At 34.7% G+C, this 26940-nt stretch overlaps 1 protein-coding gene and 1 non-coding gene across 2 annotated transcripts in view; both read left to right on the forward strand.

Moving 5' to 3' along the window:
* Positions 1–26940, forward strand: part of RSRC1 (arginine and serine rich coiled-coil 1) — a 397789-nt gene that overhangs the window by 107465 nt on the left and 263384 nt on the right. The window lies entirely within an intron of this gene.
* Positions 26748–26856, forward strand: LOC112652625 (U6 spliceosomal RNA). Its single transcript, XR_003131615.1, has one exon. It is a non-coding gene; the product is annotated as a U6 spliceosomal RNA (small nuclear RNA).

The raw sequence follows: 26940 nt of genomic DNA on the forward strand, positions 1-26940 counted from the left end.
AGTTATGGGATGCCCTTTTCCACTAAAGCAGAGTAAGTTGTAATACATTCCATTCATATAAGTATTGCTAACATAGCTTAGACTTCAAGACATTGAATACAAACTCCAGATGGTGTCATTGGGGTTAATGCTTTTCACTTAGTGCTAAGGATATGGCCCTTAGTTTTTGAGATTGCATACATAACTACAGGAAGATTGGAATGAATCTCAGTCCGAGATAGGACCTTGTGGGTATAAACACAGAGCACTTTCTAAAGGCTGTTATATGTGATGATCATTTAGACAGCAAGTGCAGTTAGGGAAATATAACAATGAGTGCTGCTGTTTTAATTCTGTATGAACACTTAGAGGAGGTTTTGAAATGGCAGCCTTTGGCCTCTGTGGATATGCCAGGCTGTGACAGGCCACCTGGAAGTAGATCATGAAATCAGTTTGGTTGTGATGTTACAGTCTTAGATTCATTTTCTTGAGAAAGATAAAGGAGGGCATTCCACATTAGAAAAAGAAACTGGTAGATATCAAATTTTGAAAAGTAATGTGTTTTTGGAAAAAGCCAGAGTTAAAACTTATATTGTGATGACTTAGAAATTAAATCTACTCAACCAAAGGAATGAAAGATAAAAGTAGAAGGAAAATGTTTTCATCTTTCAAAGCTGTCTAGACAAACAAGAGTAGTACTTTTGTGTAAACACACATACACAACCACTCAGATTGATAAGTAACTATTTGATTATTTACAGTTTAAATGAAGACTTTTAAATGTCATACTTAATCGGCAATATTAGGTCCAGTAAATTTGCAACTGCAAAGTAAATTTGAGAAATTGTCTTGGCTTAACCTAAGCCCAAGAAATTACACTGATATAATTATATCACAGTATGTGGGCTTTTGAAGTTAAAAAGTAGTATCTGCTTAAAATATTTACCATTGATACTATTTTTAGAAATTTTTAAATGTCATTTTTTTCTATATTAAATTTTTCTTTAGGTAGATTTATTAAGATATAATTTATATGCAGTAAAATTCACTTCTTAGATGTGTAGTTCTTTGAGTTTTGGCAATCATATGACAGTTATATAGTCATCTAATTCTCATCACAGCCAAGGTAATAGAGTATTTCCATCACCCTAAAAAGTTTCCTTATGTTTTGTATGCAGTCTAGTTCCTCCATTCCCACCAACTGAGGAAGTTTGTCCTTTTATCAAACTGAGAAGTTTCACCTTTTATCAATATCAAACAAATGGAATCATACAGCATGTTGCCTTTTGTGTCTGACTTCTTTTACTTACCATAATGCTTTTGGGATGTATTTAATTAGGTTGTTCATGTATCAGTTTTATTCCTTTATATGGCTAAATAGTATTTCATTTTATGAATTTACCATAAATTATTATCTATGTACCAGTTGAAGAGTTAGTATATTCTTTTATTTTTATAATGTAAGAAACTAATTTTAAAAAAAATATTTATTTATTCCTGAGAGACACGAATAAATGGGGGGGGGCAGAGACACAAGCAGAGGGAGAGGCAGTCTCCCTGCGGGGATCCCAGGACCCCGGGATCATGCCCTGAGCTAAAGGCAGACAGATGCTCAACCACTGAGCTACCCAGGTGTTCCAAAACTATGTAATTTTAGTGTTATTTTGTCCATAAGTATTTGTTACAGTTCACAAATGAAGCCACTAAACCTAAAGATTATTATTTTTTTTCCTAAAGATTATTTTATGAATTTATCTTTAATACTCATAGGACCAAATAAATTTGTTTGTGTTGTGTCAGTTTGGGTATGTTTTACTTATTTTTTTCTAGGAATTAGTTCATTTTCTCTAAATCTTCATTTTTTTTACACAAAAATCTTTATAAGATTCTATCAAGATTTTGTGTGTGTGTGTGTATACATATATACATTATTTGATGATAATCCTTTTCTCATTCTAATATTAACTATTTTGGCTTTCCTTTTTTTCTTAACAGTTTTGTTGGGAATTTATCAATTTTACTAGTTTTCACAACCAATCAGTTTTGGGTTTTGTTGATTCTTTATACTGTATGTTTTCATTAATTCTTACTATTCTTTTAATTCTTAATTTTTTAGGTTTTTTATTTTTTTAGGTTTTACATGACATTTGTTTTCTGTCATTTTGAGAAGGATGTTTAGCTCATTTGTTTTGATTTTTCCTCTTTTTCTTATATATTCATCTAAGGTTATGAATTTTCCTCTAAGCTTTGGAGTACATCCCATATTTCATTATCATTCAGTTCAGAATTTCTAATTTCCATTGCAACATCCCCTTTGACTTATGTTATTTAAAATATTATTTTATGAATTTCCAAACATAGAGATTTTCTAATTATCCTTGTTATGTTTAATTTTATTTTTAAAATTGGATATAGTAAAATTGGACTTTATTGGATGGATAGTGTGTGAATTTTAACATTGTGTATAGATTCATGTAACCACCACCACAGTCAAGGTAAAAAACAGTTCCATCACCCCTCAAAAATCCCTTGTGTTATCCCTTTGAATTTATACTATTTATACTATTTACCCGTTGCTAGCACCTGGCAACCACTGTGTAAAGGTTTATATTTTTTTGCAAATGTTATATGAATGAATCATATAGCATGTACCTTGAGACTGGCTTTGTTCCCTTAGCATAGTACATTTGAGATTTGTTCATGTTGTAGTAAGTACAACAGTTGCATTTGTTTCTATTGCAGAGTAGTAGTCTGTTGTATCAGTGTTTATTTATTTCACTTGTTGAAGGACATTTGGTGATTATGAATAGAGCTTCTATAAAGATTTGTGTACAGGATTTTCTTTGAACATAAGTTTTTGTTTCTCAGTAAACAGCTGGATGAAGGACTTATGTAAAATATTATAAGTATACATTAATCATTATATAAAACTACTCCTAAACTGTATTCCAGGGTGATTGTATTATTGTACATTCTTACCAGCAATGTATAAGAGTTTCAGTTGCTCCACATTATCATCAGCACTGAGTATTATAAATATTATTTTAGCCTTTCATATATGTGTATAGTGATGTCTCGTCATAGCTTTTTTTTTTTTTTAAGATTTTATTTTTTATTTATTTGAGAGAGTGGGAACATGGTGGGGGGGGGAGGGAGAAGCAGACTCCCCGCCAAGTAGGGAGCCCAATGTGGGACTTGATCCCAGGACCCTGAAATCATCACCTGAGCCGAAGGCAGATGCTTAACCGACTGAGCACACAGGTGCCTCTTATCATGGTTTTAATTTGAATTTCCCTAATGCTTATAATTAACCAGTAATTAATGTTGAACATATTTTCATGTACTTATTTGCAATCCATATAATCTGTTCAACTCTTTGACCCATTTTTAGATTATATTTTCTTACTAGTAAGTTTTGAGAGATCTTTATGTATTCTGCAAAGAAGTCCTCTGTTGACAGACTTGAAAGTGCGATATTGTGCATCTTTTGGTGTGTTTATCGGTTATTTATATTTCTTTTTCGAAGTATCTCTTCAAATCACTTACTTTTAATTGTTAAATTGTAAGAGGTTCTTACATATTTTGAGAACTTGTACTTACCTCTTTTTTTTTTAAATTTATATTTATTTATGATAGTTACAGAGAGAGAGAGAGGCAAAGACACAGGCAGAGGGGGGAGAAGCAGGCTCCATGCACCGGGAGCCCAATGTGGGATTCGATCCCGGGTCTCCAGGATCGCGCCCTGGGCCAAAGGCAGGCGCCAAACCGCTGCGCCACCCAGGGATCCCTGTACTTAACCTCTTATGTGCTGTGAAAATTTATTCCTATTTTGTGGCTTGTGTTTTCATTGTATTATTGTCATTTGCAGGCAAATTATTTTCATTTTGATGAAGACCAGTTTATTGATTATGTCTTTACCTTGCTTTTCATAGGATGTCTAAACATTTTTTGGCTAAACTCAGGTCAAGAAGATTTTCTGTAAAATGTTTTATAATTTTACAGATTTTGAGTTTTTTATTTTTTATTTTGTATAATGTGCGAGGTTTAGATTGAGTGGGTTTTTTTTGGGGGGGGGAGGTGCATGTGGATGTTCAGATGTTGAGTTGTTCCAACACAGATTTGTTGAAAAGACTATAATTTATTGATTTGCCTTTTCAGTTTTGTCAAAAATCAATTGGTCATTTTTCTTTGCGTCTATTTCTGGCTTCTCTGTTTTCTTTCAGTCACCTGTGTGTTTATTCCTTTGCCAATATCACACTGTATTGTTTACTGTAGTTTTATAGTAAGACATAAAATCAATTGGTTCCTCCAACCTTATTCTTTTTTAAAAACTTCTCTTTTGGCTCTTCTGGTTCCTTTGCCTTTTAAAATAAAATTTAATGTAAATTTGTCTATACGTACAAAATACCATATTTGGCTATATATACAAAAAATATGTTGGTATGAATTGTATTAAATTTACAGATCAACCTGAGAAGAATTGAGAAGAAAATAGTTTGAATTATTAGCCTTTTTTAAAGTTTTTGGCATATAGATTTTATACATATTTTGTTAGATTTATGTCTAAGTATTTCGTCTTGGAGGGAGCTAATGATTTTTAAAATAATTTAAAATCATTTTTAAATGATTTTTAAAATTTCAGTTTCTTGAAATTTTACTTAACATATAGAAATGGAATATAAATAATTGAAGTATAATTTGTATGTGTGTCTGTGTGTGCTGTGCATGTGTGCATATGCATTGACTTTATAGTCTATGACATTGCTGAACATACTTACTAGTTCTAGGAGTTACTGTGGTAGATTCCTCAGGACTTTTTATGTATGCAGTTTTGTCATCTGTAGATGGGGACAGTTTTATATCTTCTTTTTAAAATTGTATATCTTTAACTTATTTTTCTTGTCTTTTGTACTGAGTACGACTTCCAATTATATTTTCTTTTTTTTTTTAAGGTTTTATTTTATTTTAATAAAAGGCAGAGGGAGAAGTAGGCTCCATGCAGGGAGCCCGATGTGGGACTCAATCCCGGGTCTCCAGGATCACACCCCAGGCTGCAGGTGGCGCCAAACTGCTGTGCCACCAAGGCTGCCCCCAATTATATTTTCAATAGGAATGAGGGGCAAGGATATTTTGGGGGAGAAATATTCAAAATTTTTATCATGAACAAAGATTTTCGCTCCATATTTTTTTCTTGATATCCTCTATTCTGAAAAAGTTTTCATTTATTCTTATTTTACTAATTTTGTATCTTGTATTGGATGCTAAATTTTGTCAAATGCCTTTCCACCATTGACACAATCCTGTGTCCTTTAGGCTGTTAATATGATAGGTTACACTCATTTACTTTTGAACATTGAACCAGCTTTGCATTCCTGAGATAAATCCCATTTGTTTATGGTGTATGCTTTTTTTTATTTGGCTGGTTTCACTTTGCTGATACTCTGTTGAAAATTTTTATGTCTGTTCATAAGGGATATTGCTCTCTAGAGGTTTTGTTATCAGGTTAATGTTTGCCTCATATAGTACAATGAAAATTATGCCAGGGTACCTGGCTGGCTCAATTAGTAGAACATGCAACTTTTGATCTCAGTATCATGAGTTGGGAGTCCCATATTGGGCATAGAGATTTCTTGGAAAAAAAAAAAAAAAGAATGAAAAATATTCCCTCTTATTCTGGAAAAGGTTGTGTAGAATCGATATTTCTTTTTGAAATATTAGGTAGCATTCTCCAATAAAACCACCTGGGTCTGGAGCCCTCTTTTTTGGAAAGTTTCTAATTATGAATTCCATTTCTTTAATAGTTACTACTTTTTAAATAATCATTCCAATGATCTATTCCATATTGGGTGAATTTTGATGATTGATGATTGTCTATCAGGGAATTGGTTTATTTCATCTAGATTGTTGAGTTTACATGCATAGGGTTGTTTCTGAGTATTTTATTTATTTATTTTTAAAGATTTTATTTACTTATTCATGAGAGACACACAGAGAGAGGCAGATGCAGGGAGCCCAATGCAGGACTGAATCCCCAGACTGAGGATCACTCCGAGCCGAAGGCAGACACTCAACCACTGAGCCAGTCAGGCATCCCTTAAGTATTCTTTTAATATCCTCTTAATGTTTGTATGATTTGAAATAACTCCTTTTTCTTATTTTGATTTTCTTTGTAAATATTGCTAGATTTTTGCATTTACTGAGTTTTTTTTTCTGTCTTCTTTGTTTGATTTCATTGATTTCTATTCTTTATTATTTCTTATTTTGAATTTATTTTGGACTTAATTTGGATGGTTTCTTAAGGTAAAATTAGTTTATTGATTTGAGACTTTCTTTCCCACTGTAATCATCTAATGGTATAAATTTCCTTCTAAGCTTTTAGAAGGAAAAGCTTTGGCTGCATCTCACAGATTCTCATGTTGTATTTTCTTTATCTTTATATATTCTGCGTTTCTTGGTTCTGTATAGTTTCTAATTTCTTTTGTGACTTCCATTTTGATATACGCATTATTTAGATGTGAGATTTATAACTTCCAAGTGTTTAGAGATTTCATTGTATCTTTCTGGTATTGATTTCTAGTTTCATTCCATTATGTTCACAGAACATGCTTTGTATGATTTTGATTCTTATAAATTATTTAAGGTTTGTTTTCTGAGTCAGGAAATGTTCTATCTTGGTGAATGTTCCATGTGAATTTTTCTGTTGTTGGGTCATGTACTGTATAAATGTTAGTTAGCTTCTCTTGGTTGACAGTGTTAGTCTGTTTTTCTCTTGTTATTTTCCATCTGGTATTTATTTTGATTACTAAGAGATCAATGTAGAAGTTTCCAACTCTAGGACTTCTAGGGAAGATGGCAGAATAGGAGGGACCTAAGCTCACACAGATCTGCTAATGTAACGAGATAACACTCACATCAGTGTAAATTACTGAGAAAATGAACTAAAGATTGATAGAAGAAACTCTACAATTAGCTGTAGAGAAGTGGCCACAGTGAAGAGGTTAGGAAGGGTAGAGACAAGGTCAGGAGCTAAAAGGACAGTGGGTCTGTCTGCAGGAGGAGGGACACGGTGGGTGTATAAAGAGAAACAGACCTTCACATTAGAGAGCCTAAGCAGGGAAGAAAAATCCCCATAACGTTTGCTTTGAAAAACAGACGGGCTAAATTTTGTTAGTTCTTATAACCAAGGGGACTTGAAATCTGGAATTTTAAAAATCAGTGGGTTCTGCTTTTGGAGAGCCAGGAGGACTAGAGGAGACTGAGTCTCCACCCTTGAAAATCCAGCAGTACAAATAGCCAGCAGAGAATATAGCACAGAAGCAGCAGTTTGAGATATACAGGAGGGAGAGTAATTTACTGATAGTCAGCATGTCCAGAGGAGCAGAGATCCCTGGGATAGATTTCACCAGGAATAAAAGAGTTGGCAGGCATCATTTTCCTCCTCCATTCCCCCACCATAAACAGGCGGCCAGCTGCCAGAACCCACATAGAACCTACACTCAATACTTAATTTGTTAACAGTACTGCCTCTCCCGCCTCTCTCCCCAGTTGTTCCTGTGCATTATGGATCTGCTCCCTCCAATATATTGTTGACCTGAAGCCATTCAGGGTGGTGCTGTGGGACTTAACAGTGTGCAAGCAGATCCAAAAGCACCACTTCAAAGTAACATTTGCCCCAGGGAGAAGGAAAAATGACCACCCCACCAGTTAGAGTGTGGCCCCTGCAGTAGGCTGGAATCAGACATCTTGTGATTGCAGGCCCCTGTCCACCAATGGAACCTTCTCAGGAGGCAACACAGGGAAAGTGCCCTGCAGTTTGGTGCTGCTACTTCAGGGTGACTGCCTGATCTGACTCAACCCAATCCCAAGGCATCTCCAAACTGGCCTACTAACACGAGAGGTGCCAAACACAGCCCCCAATAGGCAAAGATAGCCACTGCAGACAATTGGACTAAAGGAAAAAGCGGCTCAACCATAAAAGTGGGACATATGCAGTATACATAGGAAACATCCCTGCAGTGCCAGGTTCCAGTGAATGTGGGACAGTACACTGCGGGGCATTACAGGAGCTCTCCTGTGTAAGGCCATTACTTTCAAAATTAGGAGATGTATCTGACTTTCCTAACACACAGAAATAGACACAAAGAGTTAGACAAAATGAGGAGACAGAGGAATATGTCTCAAGTGAAAGTACAGGATAGAGTCACAGCAAGAGACCTAAGTGAAATGAAGAAAACTAATACACCTGATAGAGAATTTAAAGTAATGGTCATGAAGACTCTCACTGGACTTGAGAAAAGTTTGGAAGACATCAGTGAGACTTAACAAAGAGATAAAAAAGAACCAATCAGATGAAGAATGCAATAAATGAAATAAAAAATACACCTAACATAATAAGTAATAGGCTAGAGGAAGCAGAAGAATGAATAAGCAATGTGGAGAAAAAAGTAATGGAAAGCAATCAAAAAGCAAATAAGATGAGAAGAAACTTAGGGTGCTCAGTGGCACTATCAAGTATAATAACATTTGCATTTTAGGGATCCTAAAAGAACAAAGAGAGAGACAAGGGGGTAAAAAATTATCTGAAGAAATAATAGCTGACAACTTTCCAAACCTAAGGAAGAAAACAAGTCCAGATCCAGGGAGCACAGAAATACCTCAACAAAAATAACCCAAGCAGGTCCACACCAAGACACATAGTAGTTAAAATGGCAATAAGTGATAAAAAGAGAATTTTAAAAGTAGCAAAAGAAAAGATAGCAGTTATATACAAGAGAAACCCCATCAGAATATCAGCTGATATTTCAGCAGAAACTTTGCAGGCTAAAAGAAAGCATGATGTATTCAAAGTGCTGAAAGGAAAAAAAGTCTGTAGCTAAGAATACTCTGTGCAGCCAAGCCCTCATTTAGAATAAAATGAGGATAAGGAGTTTCCAGGCCAAAAAAAAAAAAAAAAAAAAAATTGAAAGGAATTCATCATCACTAAACCAGCCCTATAAGAAATGTTTAAGATGTCTCTAAGTGGAGAGGATAGACCATGAGTAAGAGTAAAAGAACAAGGGAGGACAGAAGTAGTACAAACATCTGTAAAAATTAGTTAAGGAACTCATACAATAAAGGATGGTAAAGTATGACACCGTATATGTAAAATGTGGTGGTAAGAGGCATAAAGAATGGGTTCAAACTTAAGCAACCATCAACCTAATACGAACTGCTATATGCAAAAAATGTTATATTCAAACCTAATAGCAACCACAAGCAAAACCCAGTAGTACATATGCAAAAAGTAAAGAAAACATATTCCAAGTATATCACCAAAGAAAACCAGCAAATCATGAGAGAAGAGAGCCAGAGAAGAAAGGAACAGAGAGGTACAAAAACAACCAAAAAACAAGTAACAAAATGTTAATAACTACATATCTATCAGTAATTACAGTGACTGTCAAGGACTAAATACTCCAATTAAAAGACATAGGGTGACAGAAGGGATTTAAAAAAGAAAGAGAGACATTTATATGCTGCCTACAAGGGAATCATTTCATAACTAAAGACATGTAGACTGAAAGTGAAGGGATGGAAAATATTTATTATGCAAGGAAGTGGATGTGAAAAGAAAGCTGATGTAGCAATACTTATATTGGACAAGATATACTTTAAAACAGATTATAACAAGAGACAAAGAAGGACACTGTATAATCATAAAGTGTACAATCCAAGAAGATATAAAAATTGTAAATATTTTTTCACTCAACATGGGAGCACATGAATACATAAAACAATAACAAACCTAACAGAAGTAATTGATAGTAATGCAATTATGTAGGGGACCTTAAAACCCTGCTTAAATCAATGGACAGCTCATCCAAACAAGTTCAACAAGGAACCGGTGACTCTGAATGAATATTGGACCAGATGGATCTAAGATATATTCAGAACATTCCATCTTAAAAGAGCAGAATACACATTGTTTTCAAGTGCACACAAAACAGGATAGATCACATATTAAACCACAAAACAAATATAATTAAATTCATGGGTGCCTAGGTGGCTTAGTCTGTTGTGTCTGCTTTAGGTTCAGGTCATAATCCCAGGATCCTGGGGTTGAGCTCTACATCAGGTTCTCTGCTCAGTGGGGAGCCTGTTTCTCCCTCTCCCTCTACTGTGCCCCATACCGTTGTGATCTCTCTCTCTCTGTCTCTCAAATAAGTAAAATCATTAAAAAATATATAAATAAATTCAAAACCATTGAAATCATACCAGGTATTTTTTTGGATCACAATGATGTGAAACTAGAAATCAACCACACACACAAATGTGACACACACAGATCTGGAAAGAACACAAATAATGAAGGTTAAATAACATGTTACTTAAGTAATAAGTCAATCAAGAAATTAGTGAGGAAAGAAAAAAATACATGAAGACAAATGAAAATAAAAACACAACAGTCCAAAACCTTTGGGATGCAGCAAAAGCCATTCTAAGAGGAAAGATTATAGCAATATAGGCCTAACTCAAGAAGCAAGAAAAATCTCAAATAACCGAACCTCACACCTTAAGGAGCTAGAAAAAGAAAAAGAAACAAAACCCCAAACCAGTAGAAGGAAGGAAATAATGAAGATTTCTGCAGAAATAAATAGAAATAAGAAACCAGTAGAACAGATTGATGAAACCAGAAGCTAGTTCTTTGAAATGATCAACAAAATTGATATATCTTTAGTGAAGCTCATAAAAAGAATGTGGAGGGGGGGACTCAAACAAAATTAGAAATGAAAGAGGAGAAATAAGTGACACCAGAAGAAATATAAGTGATTGTAAGAGAATATTTTGAAAAATTGTATGTCAACAAATTGGACAACCAAGAAGAAATGTACAGATTCTTAGAAACCTATAACCTCCCAAAACTGATCAGTAAGAAATAGAAAATTTGAAGAAACTGATTACCAGTAATGGAATTGAATTAGTAATGAAGAAATTCCTCAACAAACAAAAGTCCAGGACCAGACAGTTTCACAGGTAAATTCTACCAAACATTTAAAGAAAAGTTAATATCTATTCTCAAATTATTCCAAAGTAGAAGAGGAAAGAAAACTTCCAAATATATTCTATGAAGCCGGCATTACCCAGATAGCAAAACCATATAAAGACACCACAAAAAAAGATAATGATAGGCAAATACCTCTCATGAACATAGATGCAAAAATCCTCAACAAAATACTAGCAAATCGAATCCAACAATACATTAAAAAATCATTCACCAAAATCAAGTGGGATTTATTCCCGGGATGCAAGGATGGCTGAACATGCACCAATCAATCAATGCGAAACTTCACATCAACAACAGAGAGGTTAGGGATCCCTGGGTGGCGCAGCGGTTTGGCGCCTGCCTTTGGCCCAGGGCGCGATCCTGGAGACCTGGGATCGAATCCCACATCGGGCTCCTGGTGCATGGAGCCTGCTTCTCCCTCTGCCTGTGTCTCTGCGCCTCTCTCTCTCTTTGTGACTATCATAAATAAATAAAAATAAACAACAACAACAACAACAACAGAGAGGTTAAAAACCATACAGTCATTTCAATAGATGCAGAAAAAGCATTTGTCAAAGTACAGCATCCATTCATGATAAAAACTCCTAACAAGGTAGGTTTAAAGGTAGCATTCCTCAATATGATAAAGGCCATATATGAGAAACTCACAGCTAAACATCATACTCAAATGTAAAAAGAACTGTGAGCTTTCCCCCAAGGTCTGGAATAAGACCGGGATGTCCATTCTTAACAGTTTTACTAAACATATTACTGGAAGTCTTAGCTACAGCTTTTTGTTGTCAAAAACAACAAAAAGCAATAAAAGTCACCGAAATTGGTAAAGAAGAAGTAAAACTTTTGCTATTTGCAGATGACATACTACATATAGAAAACCCTGAAGACTCCACCAAAACACTATTAAAACTAATGAATGAATTCACTAAGGTTGCAGGATACAACATCAACGTTCAGAAATCTGTTGCATTTGTATATATTAATAGTGAAGCAAGGGAAAGAGAAATTAAAACAATCCTATTTACAGTTACATTAAAAATAATAAAATACCTAGGAATAAACTCAGTCATAGAGGTGAAAGACCTATGGTCTGAAAACTATAAAACTTTGATGAACGAAATTGAAGATGACACAAAGAATAGAAAGGTATTCCATGCTCATGGATTGTAAGAACACATTTTGTTAAAACGTTCCTATTATCCAAAGCAGTGTAGACTTAGTGCAATCCCTGTCAAATTACCAGCAGCATTTTTCACAGAACTAAAACACACAATTCTAAAATTTGTATGGAACTTTGGAAGATCCTTAATAACCAAAGCAGTCTTTACAAAAGAGGAACAAACTGGAGGTATTACAATCCCAGATTTCAAGCGCCACTACAAAGCTGCAGTAATCCAAATGATATGGTACTCACGTGAAAATAGACACATGGATCAATGGAACAGGGTAGAAAGCCTAGAAGCAAACCCTCAATTATATGGTCTATTAATCTTCAACAAATGAATCAAGAATGGGAAGAAGACAGTTTCTTTAATAAATGGTGTTGGGAAAAGTAGACAGCTACATGCAAAAGAATTTAACGGGACCGCTCTCTTACACCCTACACAAATATAAACTAAAAGTGGATTAAGGATCATGTGAGACATGATACCATAAAAATCCTAGAAGAGAGCACAGGCAATAATTTTTCTGACATTGGATGTAATCCACATCTTTCTAGATGTGTCTTCTGAGGCAAGGAAAGCAAAAGCAAAAATTAACTATTGGTATTACATCAGCATAAGAAGCTTCTACCCAGCTAAGGAAATAGTCCACAAAACAAAAAGACAGTCTATTGAATGGAGAAGATATATGCAAATGACACATCCGATAAATGGTTAGTATCCAAAATATATAAAGAACTTCGATAACTCAACACCAGAAGACATACTCCAGTTAAAAAATGGACAGACAGGGGATCCCTGGGTGGCTCAGTGGTTTGGCGCCTGCCTTTGGCCCGGGGCGCGATCCTGGAGTCCCGGGATTGGGTCCACATCGGGCTCCCGGCATGGAGCCTGCTTCTCCCTCTGCCTGTGTCTCTGCCTCTCTCTCTATCATAAATAAATAAATAAATAAATAAATAAATAAATAAATAAATAAATAATCTTTAAAAAAAAGTGGACAGACAGCATCAACAGACATTTCTCCAAAGAATATGTACAGATGGCCAACAGACACTTGAAAAGATGCTGAACATTACTGATCATGAGGGAGATACAAATCACACCTGTCAGAATGTCTAAGATAAAAAAACATAAGAAACAACAAATGTTGGTGAGGATGTGGAAAAGGGTAACTCTTGTAGACTGTTGGTGGAAATGCAAACTGGTTGAAGCCACTGTAGAAGACCATATAGAAGTTCCTCAAAAAATTAAAAATAAAACTACCCTATGATCCAGTAATTGCACTACTGGGTATTTACCCAAAAATTACAAAAATACTAACTCAAAAGGATACATGCATTTCTTTATTTACTGCAGCATTATTTACTATAGCCAAATTATTGAAGCAGCCCAAGTGTGCATCGATAGATGAGTGGATAAAGAAGTGGTGTATATATACACACAATGGAATATTATTCAGTCATAAAAAAGATTGAAATCTTACCTTTGCAAGAGCATGGGTGGAACTGGAGAGGATAATGCTAAGGAAGATAAGTCAGTCAGGGGAAAGTCAAATACCATATGATTTTACTCATAATGTGGAATTTAAGAAACCAAGGGAAAAAATTGACAAATCATAAAAGAGAATCTTACCTATATTCAACAAACAGATGATTACCATAGGGGAGTGGGGTGAAATGTGTAAAAGGAATTAAAAGTACCCTTATTTTGATGGGTACTGAGTAATGATAGAATTGTTAAGTCACTATATTGTACCCCTTAGCCTAAGATAATACTCTATGTTAGCAATACTGCAATTAAAAGAAAATACCTACATATAAGTGGATCCATGTAGTTCAAATCCATGTTGTTCAAAGATCAACTGTAATTGTATATTATTTGATAATAAAAAAGAATGAAGTACTGATACATGCTACAAATGGATGAAACTTCAGGTAATTAACACACAACATGAATATAGTATAAACCAGTGAATTGTATACTTTAAAACGGTGAACTTTAAGGTATGTAAATTATATCTCAATAAAGCTGTTACTTAGAAGAAAAGAAGGCTCTGACAATAATTTTGAATTTGCCTATTTTTCCTTCCAGTTTTTGCTGTGTATATCCTTCAGTCTTTTTGTTAGATGTATATAGTATAGATTTAAGATTGTTAAATCTTTTGGGTGAATTGACCCTTTCATCTTTATATGGTGTCTCTCTGTTCTTGGTCTGCAGTGAACATTGTCTGATATTAAGATAGCTAAGCCAGATAGCTGTTGTCTTTGAGTGATTTTTTTTGCAGATGGGTAGATATTTTTATCTTGGTTATGAGGAGGCATTTTTTTTTTCAGTTAAAATATAATTGAGTTACAACATTATGTTAGTTTCAGTTATAGAACATGATTTTTTCTTTATGTGCATTGTGAAATGATTGCCATATCATCCACCCTTTGTCACTGTACAAATGCTCTTTTTTTTCATGTGAGGCAGACTTAAGATTTAGTTTCTTAGCAATATTCAAATTTGCAGTAAAGTAATTTTGACTGTAATCCACATGCCATTGGTGATGTATATTACATCACCACGACTTGTTTTAAGTTTCTGTCTCTTGATTTTCATCCATTTTGCCCATTCCCAACCTCTTTCCCCTCTGATAAGTACCAGTATGTTTGCTGTATCTATGAGTTTTGTTTTGTTAATTTTGCTTTTTAGATTCCAGATATAAGTGAAATTTGGCTTCCTCTCAGTTATTTTACTTAGCATAATACTCTTGAGATCAACCCATGTTGTCACAAATGGTAAGATTTCATTCCTTTTTAAAGCTGAGTAGTATCCATTATACACACAAACACACATTGTCTTTATTTATCCATCAGTGGACATTCAGATTTTCCATATGTTGGCTATTGTAAATAATGTTGTAATGAACATAAGGGTGCATAAATCTATTTGAATTATTGTTTTCATTTTCTTGAGATAAATATGCAGAAGTGAAATTGCTGGATAGTATGGTAGTTCTTTTCTTTCTTTTCTTTTCTTTTCTTTTCTTTTCTTTTCTTTCTTTTCTTTTCTTTTCTTTTCTTTTCTTTCTTTTCATGTGAGCAGGGGAGGGAGGTGGTGGTGGTACGGAGGGAGAGAGACTCTTAGGCAGGCTCTATGGTAAGTGTAGGGTTTAGTTTCATGACCCTGAGATCTTGACCTGAACTGAAAGCAAGAGTTGGACTCTACTGACTGAGTCACCTGGGTGCCCCTGATGGTTCTGTTTTTAATGTTTTGAGGAATCTCTGTTCTGTTTTCCACAGTCACTGCACCATTTTACATTGTCACCAAGAGTGCACAGGGGTTTTCTTTTCTGTACATCCTCACCAACCCTTGCTATTTCTGGTCTTTTGTATAGTAATCATTTTCATAGTTGAGAGGTGGCCTTATTTTGGTTTGCATTTCCCTGATTGAGCATCTTCATATGCATGTTGGACATCATGTCTTCTTTGGAAAAATGTCTATTCAGTCCCCAGCCAGTTTTTCTAATCAGATTTTTTTATTGAGTTCTATGAATTCTTTGTATATATTTGGTATTAACTCCTTTATTACTTCTAAGAGCTTTGGATGGAGTCTTTCAGGTTTTCTGTACATCACAATGTGTCAAGAGTTGGTATCCTTATCTAGTTCCTAATCTTAAGGGAAAAGTTTTCAGCATTTGTCCGTTGAATATGATGTTAGCTGTGGGCTTATCATATATGGCTTTTATTATGTTGTAGTATTATGTTATGTCTGTGTCCGCTTTGTTGAGTATTTTTATCAGAAATGGGGGTTGAATTTGTCAAATGCTTATTCTGTATCTGTTGAGATAATCAGGTGATCATATCCTTCATTTTGTCAATATATTTGTATAACAGTGATTGGTTTCTGGTTGTTGAACCATCCTTGCATTCCTGGAATAAATTCTGCTTGATCAAGGTGTATGATCCTTTTAACATATTGTTTAATTGAATTTGCTAAATTTTGTTGAGGATTTTTACATCTACTTTTATTAGAGATTGGTTTGTAATTTTCTTTTTTTGTGTTGTCCTTGTGGTATTATAGTAATATTGTCCTCATAAAATGAGTTTAGAAATATTCCCTTTCACTTTTTGGGAAGAATTTGAGAATGATAGGTGTTACAGTTTCATTGAATGTTCAATAGAATTCACTTGTGAATTTAGTCCTGGACTTAGGCTTCTTGTATGTTTTTTAAATTTTTTTATTAAAGATTCAATCTTTTTACTAGTTATCAGTCTACTCAGATTTTTTATTTTTTCATCATTTAGTCTTGGAAGTACATGTGTTTCTAGGAATTTACCCATTTCCTCCAGGCTTTCCATTTCATTGGGATATAATTTTTTTGTAATAGTATTTTATGTTTTTTTTTTTTGTATTTCCTTGGTGTCAGTTGTATCTTCTCTTTCAATTCTATTTCTTTGTGCCCTCTTTTTTTCTTACTATAGTGAAAGGGTTTTTTAAATCTTGTCTTAATTACATTGATCTTTTCTATTACTTTTATAGTCTATTTCATTTATTTCCAATGTGATCTTTAGTATTTCTTTCCTTTTACTAATTTCGGATGTCTTTTTATTGTTCTTTTAGGTGTAAAGTTACATTATTTAGTTGAGATTTTTCTTGATTCTTAAGGTAGGCCTGTATGGAATTTTAAAAAATTCATTCTGACAGTTACTCTCTTTTAATTGGTATGTTTAACTTACTAAGCTTAAGTTATTTTATAATTTATGACTTCATTGTGTATAGTTCCAAATGGATCCATTTCTATTGCCTTTGAAGGCAATCTGGGATTCTCTTAATTTATTCTCAGCAATTGAATTGCTAACTTTTTTTTTTTAAGATTTTAATTATTTGAGAGAAGAGAGTACAAGTATGTGTGGAGGGGTGGGGAGAGGGAAAGGGAGAAGCAGATTTCTTGCTGAGCAGGGAGCCTGATGCAGGTCTTGATCCCAGGACTCTAGGATCATGACCTGAGCCAAAGACAGACGCTTAATTGACTGAGCCATCCAGGCATCCCTTGAATCTCTAATTCTTAAATACCATCAAAGAGGCCATAAATATTTCTTAAAAATTTCTACCCATTGTAGTTTTTCTTAGAGAAAGATTTGATCTGGATTTATTTAGTCTGCTATTATTAGAATCTGAGTTTCCATCTTATTTTATTACTTCCAATATTCCTCAGTGTGAGGAGATCAATTTGTTATCTTTTGTACTTTCTATTTTCCCTTCCAAATGATTGTTCTTTCATTCTTTGGTCCAAACAGAGTAAGTTAAAATACATTTCTGTGGAGCTTAAACCATTCATCATGAAACTTTCTTTACCTTTCTTTTGGTGCCCTATATTTCCTAGATAATATTCCTCTTTCATGAAGACTGGCATCTAACTTACTGTTGTCTTTCCTTGAATCCATGATCTAAGTCTTCAGTAGGCCAGAGCTCCTCTTCGAATCTCAGATACGTATTTATTAAGTGCATGTTCCAGAACCTTAAGTCCAGCCTATCTAAAACTAATCTCATGAATCCACCCAAAGTTTTTCCACATCCACAAAATAATTTTAAAAATTTATACAAGGTTATACTTCTGCTGATGTCCAACTAACTGCTTTCAGACCATTCATCACATAGATAAGAACTATGCTGTTATTGAGTATACAATTTTTACATGGTTCTTTGGAGCTAATGGTTATGACATTTTCTCAGCCCAAAATTGTAGCATATGATCAGACAAACTTGTATGTACCTACAGGGCTACTAGATTATAAATTAGTAATGAGTATTGCATTGTTTTCTCTGAAAAAAAAAGCCATAATGTTTCACCATAGTAGATATAGTGGATATTATATTAGACTGGTAAGTGTGGGCTCTAGTCCTGGCTCTTCTGATTTACATGTGACTTTGGGTTGGTCACTTCATTTGTGGGTTTATATTCTTTAACTGTAAAATGAGAGGGATAGAGTATATAGTCTCTGAAGTCTCCTTTCGTGGTAGAAGATTAGCTTACCAGTCTTGAATGAAGAAGAGTATATATAATATTTCTGATTGAAGGGGAGGGAAGGGGGGATCTCAGGATAAACTTTAAGTTATGATTAGGTTCTTCACATTAAATTAATTACCCTAATTTGGAATCTCCACCTTTTCTACATGCAAGGACAATGATAACTAAATATAGCTTAGGTGTTACCATCTAAGACATGCCCTTCTTTCTTTCTGTCACTAGTTTATTTGTGTGAAGTACCGACTGTGTCTGGCACTGTGTTGTTGCTTGGAGATCCCTCAGTGATTGATAACCATTAAGGTTTCTGAATCCATGGAGCTTATAGTCCAGTGAGGGAAAATAACAATTATGGAGTCACATAAAAAAACATAAACTTTCAGTGGTGATAAATATCATGGATGAGATATGCATAGTACTTTACATAGCATATAATAGGGGTGGGGATTTGATTTACAACAGTTAGGCAGACTTTCCTAACGAAATGAGGATGAATAGAAATCAGTGAAAGAAGGAAGAAGAACATTATAGAGAGAGGAAGCATCATCAGCAGAGGTCCCTGGATGGGAGAGAGACTGATATGAACAGTAACTGGAAGATGGTCAGAGTAGCTAGAATGGAGAGGAGGGGGGAACACAGTGTGAGTTGGGGCCAGGGAAGCCGAGAGGGGCTAGATTCTGTAGGGCCTTGTAAACCTGGTTAAGGATTTTGGTCTCTATCTTAAGAATAACAGGATGCCTTTGAAGTGTTTTAATCTGATTGGTGACATGATCAGATTAGTGTTTTGAAAAGATCACTCCAGCTGCAGTGTGGAAAACAGATTGCGGGATAAGAGTGGATGTGGAGAACCAGATTAGTAGCACAGTAGTCTAGGAGAGATGTAAGAGTAGTTCAAACCAGGGCTGGATTTGAGATATATTTATGTATTTAATGATGGATTCCATTTGGCAAGAAGGATGAAGATACTAAGGATAATCAGGAGTTTTCTGGTTTGTATCATTGGAATGAGGTTTTGTGTTTTTTGTTTCTTTGTTTTTTTTTTTTGTTTGTTTGTTTGTTTTACTGACCAATGTTTATCCTGGAGGAGACCATGATATGACAGGAGATCATAAGTTTGCTTTGGACGTTCAAAAAGTGAAATAAAGTAGGCAAGAGGATATGTAGGAGTGTTCTTGCCTGGAGTGTTGGGTTTTTAATTCCTGTTTATCTTGAACTCTTTAGATATTTTGCTTGGAATTTGATAACTGTAGAGACCTATAAAGGAGAGGCTGTAGTGACCAAAGCAATATTTCCCATATGGAAAGATTAAATGACAGTGACTGCTGAATCTGACCCATGGGCCATCACAAAGATAAATACCATGTGCCATAGATTGCTTTGGGGGCTGTTAAAATGTGTCTGGCACTGTTATGGTTATTAGAGATTGTGAAGATGAATACGACATGGAAACTTTCATCTAGTTTGACAGTTGGACACACAAATAGATGATAACAATGTCATGTGAGTGCTATGACAGAGAGATGCCCACTTTACTAGAGGAGCATATCAGAGAGCAGCTTAACCCAAAATGAGTCAGTTAAAGGATATTTTTTAAAGGTGTTCATACCTAAGCCATCTGAAAGCACAGAACATGGAAGAGGAAGTAAGAAGGAGAGGGGAAAAGGAGAAAGACTTAAGCAAGAGGGATCATAGATTTTTGGGGAATTATTTTTATTCCCTCCTTTTGGGTGAAATTACCATTTTATTGTCAGACAAAATACAGAAGGTGCATTCTGGAAACAAGAGAGTGACATTTAGCTTTGTTCTTCCTTTTTTTTTTTTTCTCTCTCTTCCCCTTCCTTTCTAAACCTTTCCTCTTTTTTTCTTAATAGATAGTATACTTATATAGTTCAAAACTTAACATTATATAATGGTATACACCTACATTAAAGAGTTTCTTCCACCTTATCTCTTATCCACTCAATTCCTATCCTCACCCCAACCCCCAGAAATCCAATTCACCACGTTTATTAGTTTCCTACACATCCTTCTAGGATTTAAGAAAGTTATAAGTAAATGTAAATATATACATTTAAATTTATCTTTCCTTTTGAGATCATTGTGACTAAAATAAATTTTAGCAGAGGTTATAAAGAGGCAATGTCAGAGGAGTTTTGAGTTGAACAGTTTTAAATCTGAGAGGCAGCACTAAGGAGAATGGGTCGAAGATTGAAAGACCATTTAGAAGTTTTATCGTAAATACTGTTGAGAGAGCACTGGTGAAGCTTTAGTTAAGGTAGTGGTAATAGAGAATAAGATAAGTAAAAATAAGTAAAGAATACCATCCAACTGGATCTTGATCTGACTTGGATTCAGGAACTAACTGGTTATTTAATACTAAACAGAAGTGTGGAGACTCTAAGGGTTGTGTTTGGATAAGTTGTGTGAATGAATGACACATGGAAAGAAGGATGTAAACCATTGTAAACCAAGACTGTATCCATGAAATGGGAAAGAAGCTCATACAGAAGCCAGGTTATACAGCACAATGATTAGTAGCTCATACACTAGTTTTGTAGACCTGATTTTAATTTTTTATTTTTTAAAAAGATGTTATTTGCCACAGAGAAAGAGCACAAGCAAGTGGAGAGGCAGGGAGAGGGAGAGGGAGAAGCAGGCTCCCTGCTGAGCAAAGAACCCAATGAGGGGCTGGTTCCCAGGACCCTAGGATCATGACCTGAGTTGTAGGCAGATGCACGCAGCTGACTGAGCCACCCAGGCAACCATAGACCTGATTTTTTTTTTTTTTTTTCCATAGACCTGATTTTAAATCCAGCTCTTCCATTTACTGCCTATGTGATCCTGGGCAAGTCACTTAATCTAAGTTTAAGATTTTTTACCTGTAAAATGACCATGATGAACACAACTACCTCTTGGGATTGCATGAGGATTAGAAGAGATAATTGTATCCAGGGCTCACAGAGAAAGGATGATCATAGATTGGGAGGTCATTTGACCATATGAAGTGAGTGAAGGTAGAAAACAAGAGGGTGGTTAAGTCAAAGTAGAAAAGATCATGAACTAGTTATCTGGTTATTTTGGTAATCTGCCAGTAGTTGACTTGAAAATGCCACGTTGAGTTCTTTGGACCTCAGTCTGTCTGTCTATAGCATAATAATGTTAGACTAAGTGATCGTTGAAGTACTTTTAACTCTTTTCTTTGATACCATAACTAGCTGTCTTTGAACTCTAAAACCATATCATCTATGTTAGAGGTTTCAGAATAAAAACTACTCTTCTTTCAGATGCTATTAATTTTTTGACTTGGATTATGACAACACTCATAGTTTTACCTCTGTTATACATTTAAGTTTGTTTTTATGTGGCTGCTTTCTGAAATAATTTTGTTGTTTTGGCCATAAAAGTATACATTTTTCTTTTCTTTTTCTTCTTCTTCTTTTTTTTCAATAACCACCTTGTAAAAAGACTATTGTTTGCCTTGGCCCTTTTAATCTGCCCATGAGGAATTCAAGCCGAATGATAGGGAGCTGTGAAAATCCAGTTAGTGTGAGCTGTAATCTTTTTTGCTGGCTTTAAATAGTTAGAGTACCATGCAGACACCCTGCAGATAACTGAATCAAAACATAAAGTGATCACCTAAACATGGATTATGCCTTTGCTGTTACGGAACTACAGTAGAAATCGCTAATAACCATTTACTTCTCAGAAAAATACTTGATCGTGATACCAAATAAAATCAGGGTGAGACATTAAAAGCTCTCTTTCGCAGGTAGGCACCCTGGTGTTTGGGAAAAGCGTTGATTTCTGAGAGTCTGCTATCATCCAGTATTCGTGATGTCTTCTATTATAGAATTAGGAAAACATCTTTATAGAAAGAGAATATTTATAATCCTCTAATCTTTCAGTTGTCTTCTACTTCAGATATTGCTCAAGGAAAACAAACTTAATATAATCAGGCTTTTTGAACTATAATAAAACACAAGAACAGAGTATGTTGCCTCTCTTTTTTTCTTATAAAAGAAACTGGTTTCACTAATGCAGTTTATTGAATTGAGGTAGCAAAATATTCTCTAATAACTTTGTCAAGTGGAGGTCTATTATTCTAGGTTTACTGGCTGCTTTTTTTTTTTTAAGTTAAAAGATGGATCTCTCATCCATTAGATTCTGCATTAGAGCGATGAGAAACACTGTGTGCAGTATGCCGATGCTGCCTCCTAATTTTATTAGCTTTCCATTTTCTAATACTGCTGTTGATAATATTCTGGTGAAGTTTATAAAATAAAATAGGCTATTTGTTGAAACCAATATCCTAGTGTTGCTGGCATGATTCATGCTATATTAGGAGTTCATAAGTCATTAGTAATCTTTTATGTTCAGTGTATTATCCTGAGCAGCAAACTTGCACTCCTTTGTTTTGAAAGATTCATAGGGTCTATTCCAGGACAAAGGTTTCATAAAGTGGATGCCTTCCCTATGCTTATCACTTTGCCTTAGGCAATTTATAGAGCTCAGCATGCCAGGTTTTCAAAATAGAGGAGCCCACTTTTTATCAAAAATATAGATTCTGAGACTGTGGTTGCCAGTCCACATTCTCAACACTTAGTTTTTCTTTAAACTTTTCATTATAGATACCGTAAGACCTAAAAGAAAGTGAGAGATTGGTGTGACGAACCCGATTTATCCATCTTTTACTTCCAACAATTTGCAACATGTGGTCTGTTTTAGGTATGCTGTGTACAAATAGTTTTGAAAAACTATTATTACTATTATTTTTTAGATTGAGGTATAATTGATGTATCACATTCTATTAGTTTTAGGTGTACAACATAATGATTCGATATTTATGTATCCTGCAAAATGATCACCACACTAAGTCTAGTTGCCTTCCATAGTAAAATAAGCTATTATATTGCCTAAGATATTATTATTATGTTGCTGAATGTCTCCATGAAAGTTCTAAAAGCCATTGCCGTTTCAGTGGAGTAATGAGTTTGGGTATGTGGTTAGATTAATAGTATTATTAAGAGGAACATTATAAATTAGATTTTTTAAGAGCAGTTTTAATACTCTCATTTGCATACAGTATACTGTGTATGTTGTGTAAAACATTCTGACCAACAGATATTAGTGGCGGAGTATCCAGGCATTTGCTAATAATGATAGCATTACTTCTCCCTCATTTAGCTTCCATTTTCTCACTTGTAACTATATTTGTCTCTATCCTTTCCAAGCTGGGTACTCCTATAGTCATGCCAAATGTAAGGCTCAAACTTGTGGCCCCGAGATCAATAGTTGCATGCTCTACCATCCTATAGTCACATCTTAAAAAGTTAATAAGTTTGTCATTATCACCAGCTGTACCCACCCCATGAAATCTTGTTAGCATATATTCCTTTCTCTGTCTACCACCATCTATATTGCCAACTCAGTTACTTTAGTATCCTCTATAAAAATGTTTGACCTTATTGAGGCCATCAAAAGAAAAAGCATTTTCTTTTTTATTTATCTGCACTGATACCTGAATGAAGTGATATTTCCACTGATATGGCCCAAGCCAGTTCCGTTTTCCACCAGCTTAGTGTCTTAGTGGGACTTCTTTCTTTTCTTTTCTTTTTTTTCTTTTCTTTTCTTTTCTTTTCTTTTCTTTTCTTTTCTTTTCTTTTCTTTTCTTTTCTTTTCTTTCTTTTCTTTCTTTCTTCCTCCTTTCCTTTCCTTTCCTTTCTTTCCTTTCTTTCCTTTCTTTCCTTTCTTTCCTTTCTTTCACTTTTGCCCTCCCTCCAAACCATTATCTACACAGCAACCAGAGAGATCTCTTAAAAATATTAGTCATCCTCCTTCACCTCTCTGCTTAAAATGCTACAGTGACTTCTTACTGTATTTCTTACCTTGAAATCAAGGTTTGGCAAGCTCATGTACTCCAGCTTATCCTACCACTCATTATGCTCTAGCTGCACTTTTTTTCCATCTTCCAGATCTTTGCCGTCGCTGTGCCTCTGTCTAGAATGCTTTCTCTAGGATCTTTGTGTATGGCTTCTCATTCTCATTATTTAGGTCCTTGGTTCAAGTATAAACTTTTTAAAGAGGCTTTTCCTCAACACCCAATGTAAATTAACCATCCCCCACTTCATTACTCTATGCCAGATTTATATACTTCTGAGTATGTATCACAATGTGTAACCATCTTAGTAGTACTCCCACCAGAATGTCACTTTCAGAGGGGCAGGATCCTTGTACCCGGCTCTGTTCCCAGAGCCTGACACATAAAAGGTGCTGAAGTAAGATTTATGCCTAAGTGAGTTAACTGATTATGTTACTTCAGTTTAAGCTCAGGTTTTTTCAGTGGGTTATCTATAACTTTCATTTTTTAAATGAATTTTTAATTAAAATTATTAGTATAGGTGTATGCTTCATAATAATTATTTTTTAAATTTAGAATACATTAAGTGAAACCTCTCCTTCACTCTGCTCCATACTGTCATGCATCTTGCTCTTCAGAATTAGCCATTGTTTACATTTGCATGCATGATTTGGGGTTTGTGTACTTTCATTTATTCATGACAATAATATACAAGGTATTACACGAATGAAATTATGCTATATAGACTTGTGCAAATTTTTTTTTATTGTATGGTAACTCTTGAGTACTAAGACCTAATATTTTCAATTGTGAAATCATAAAATTTCTTGCTTTAAGGAGTAGATGTTAAATCCATATTCTAAAGTTAAAACCTTTCTTATTTCTTCTGTATAAAAGTAGTTGAACTGTAAAGTTTTAGAAGGAAATTGCCAAGGCTACTGTATCAATGCGGATGAGATATAAGGCAGATAATCAGAATTGGAATTTTCCTCAGCTTACATTAGAACAACTCTAATTGATTATAAAATTTGAAAGTTGTTTTCACCAAATTTCCCTTACAAAAAAAAAAAAAAAATTTCCCTTACATCAAAAACACTACCAGTTGCACTATGTTAAGTGGTAACTACTAAATCATAAATGATCTGGCCTATCTCATAAACCTTTAACTGGAACTTTAAGTATAATATTTCTATAAATAAGCTGTGAAAGCTTATGTATGGTCTATACAATATGACAGGTGGTCAGACAATTTGAGAGAAGAATATCAAAACTAACAGTTTTTAAAACTGAAAAATAAAACAAGACATGTTTTATATATATATTTTTTTAAGATTTATGTATTTATTCATGAGAGACACAGACTGAGAGGGAGAGAGGCAGAGACACAGGCAGAGGGAGAAGCAGGCTCCATGCAGGGAGCCCAATGGGGGACCCGATCCCGGATCCCAGGATCATGACCTGAACTGAAGGCAGGCGCCCAACCGCTGAGCCACCCAGGTGCCCCAACATGTTTTCTATCTTAAAGAGAATTTAAGAAGTATCTTTTCTGAGTTATTAGTAAATGTTTTCAAAGCTTGTGATAATAGGAATAAAAATTTTTTTTTTAAACCAGGTAATTCGCCTGTGATATATTTTCTTCCTTTTCCTTGACTTAGAGGAAAAAGATAAAGAATTCCCCAACATTTGTATTTGAATCTCTTTCAGATTATGTTTTTAAACTATCAATCTTGATACTTTTTTCCACCTCTTTACTTTTTCCCTTTACAAAACCCATCTTTTGTTTCTCTCGATAATGATGCTGAGCTCTCAATGCCTCAATACTAAAAGAAATGTTATAGACTGTCATGTTAGATATATGGCAACAGAGACCTAGTCCAGCCTGTTTTCTTTACAGATGAGAAAACTGAGGCTCCCAGAGGTTAAATGATGTATTTTTCCAAGGTGGCTATCAAAGTGAGATTTTGTAAGTTAATAGATATATAGTTGGATAAATAATTCTTCTCATTGAAGTACATGTTTTGTACTTAGACATTTTGTATCTTTCCATTGTGACTAACTCCAATATATATTTAAAAATGTGTTAATAAATATGGGCATTTTTCTGGGATTTTAAGATTCAGTGAACCTGCTGCCTCTTGATAACTCATTAAAGTCCATTCCTCTACCTGTGACTGGCTATTCCAGTTACTGCTGTCCAGAATTAAAGAGTTTGCTGTTCTTGTTAAAAAGAAAGACTTGCATCCCTTTGGGCTTAGACACAATTAGAAGGTATAGGACAGATGAAGGATAAGTATCACAGATATAGTGACTTCTTGGGGTTTTCTCACAGATATAACCAAAAAGAATTGTGGGAGAAAGAAAATCTTATACTTAACAGGAAAAAAAATTTAGGGAGATTGAAGTGTGAATACATTCTAATGGTCCTTAAAAATATTTTTTATATAAACTAAAATTAAACACTAAAAATAACACCTGGAGAGAATGTTAATTACCTCTAGAATAAGGACTGCTTGATACTCTTGTATCAGTTAGGGACCGGTCAGGAAGGTGAAACCACACTAGTTACCTTAATAGAATTTTTTATGGAGAATTGGTTAAATAGGTATGGGAGGGTGATGCAAAAGGGGGAACACTGAGATAGCAGAGATAGTATTAGAAGGATCCAGTACTGCCCCTGGGGAAACAAAGAACAGAGGTTGGGTGCTCTCTTCAGCAGCACATATACTAAAATTGGAACAGTACAGAGAAGGTTATAGCATGGACCCTGCACAAGGATGACATGCAGATTCATGACACATTCCATTTTTTTTTCCAGGATCTTTAGGAGGGGGAGAAAGAGGTTGGGATTATTAGGATTTAGGATCTCAGAGAAAGGCAGAGCTTTGACCCAGAC

The sequence above is a fragment of the Canis lupus genome, chromosome 23 (assembly GCF_003254725.2).
Source record: "Canis lupus dingo isolate Sandy chromosome 23, ASM325472v2, whole genome shotgun sequence".
Lineage (NCBI taxonomy): Eukaryota > Metazoa > Chordata > Mammalia > Carnivora > Canidae > Canis > Canis lupus.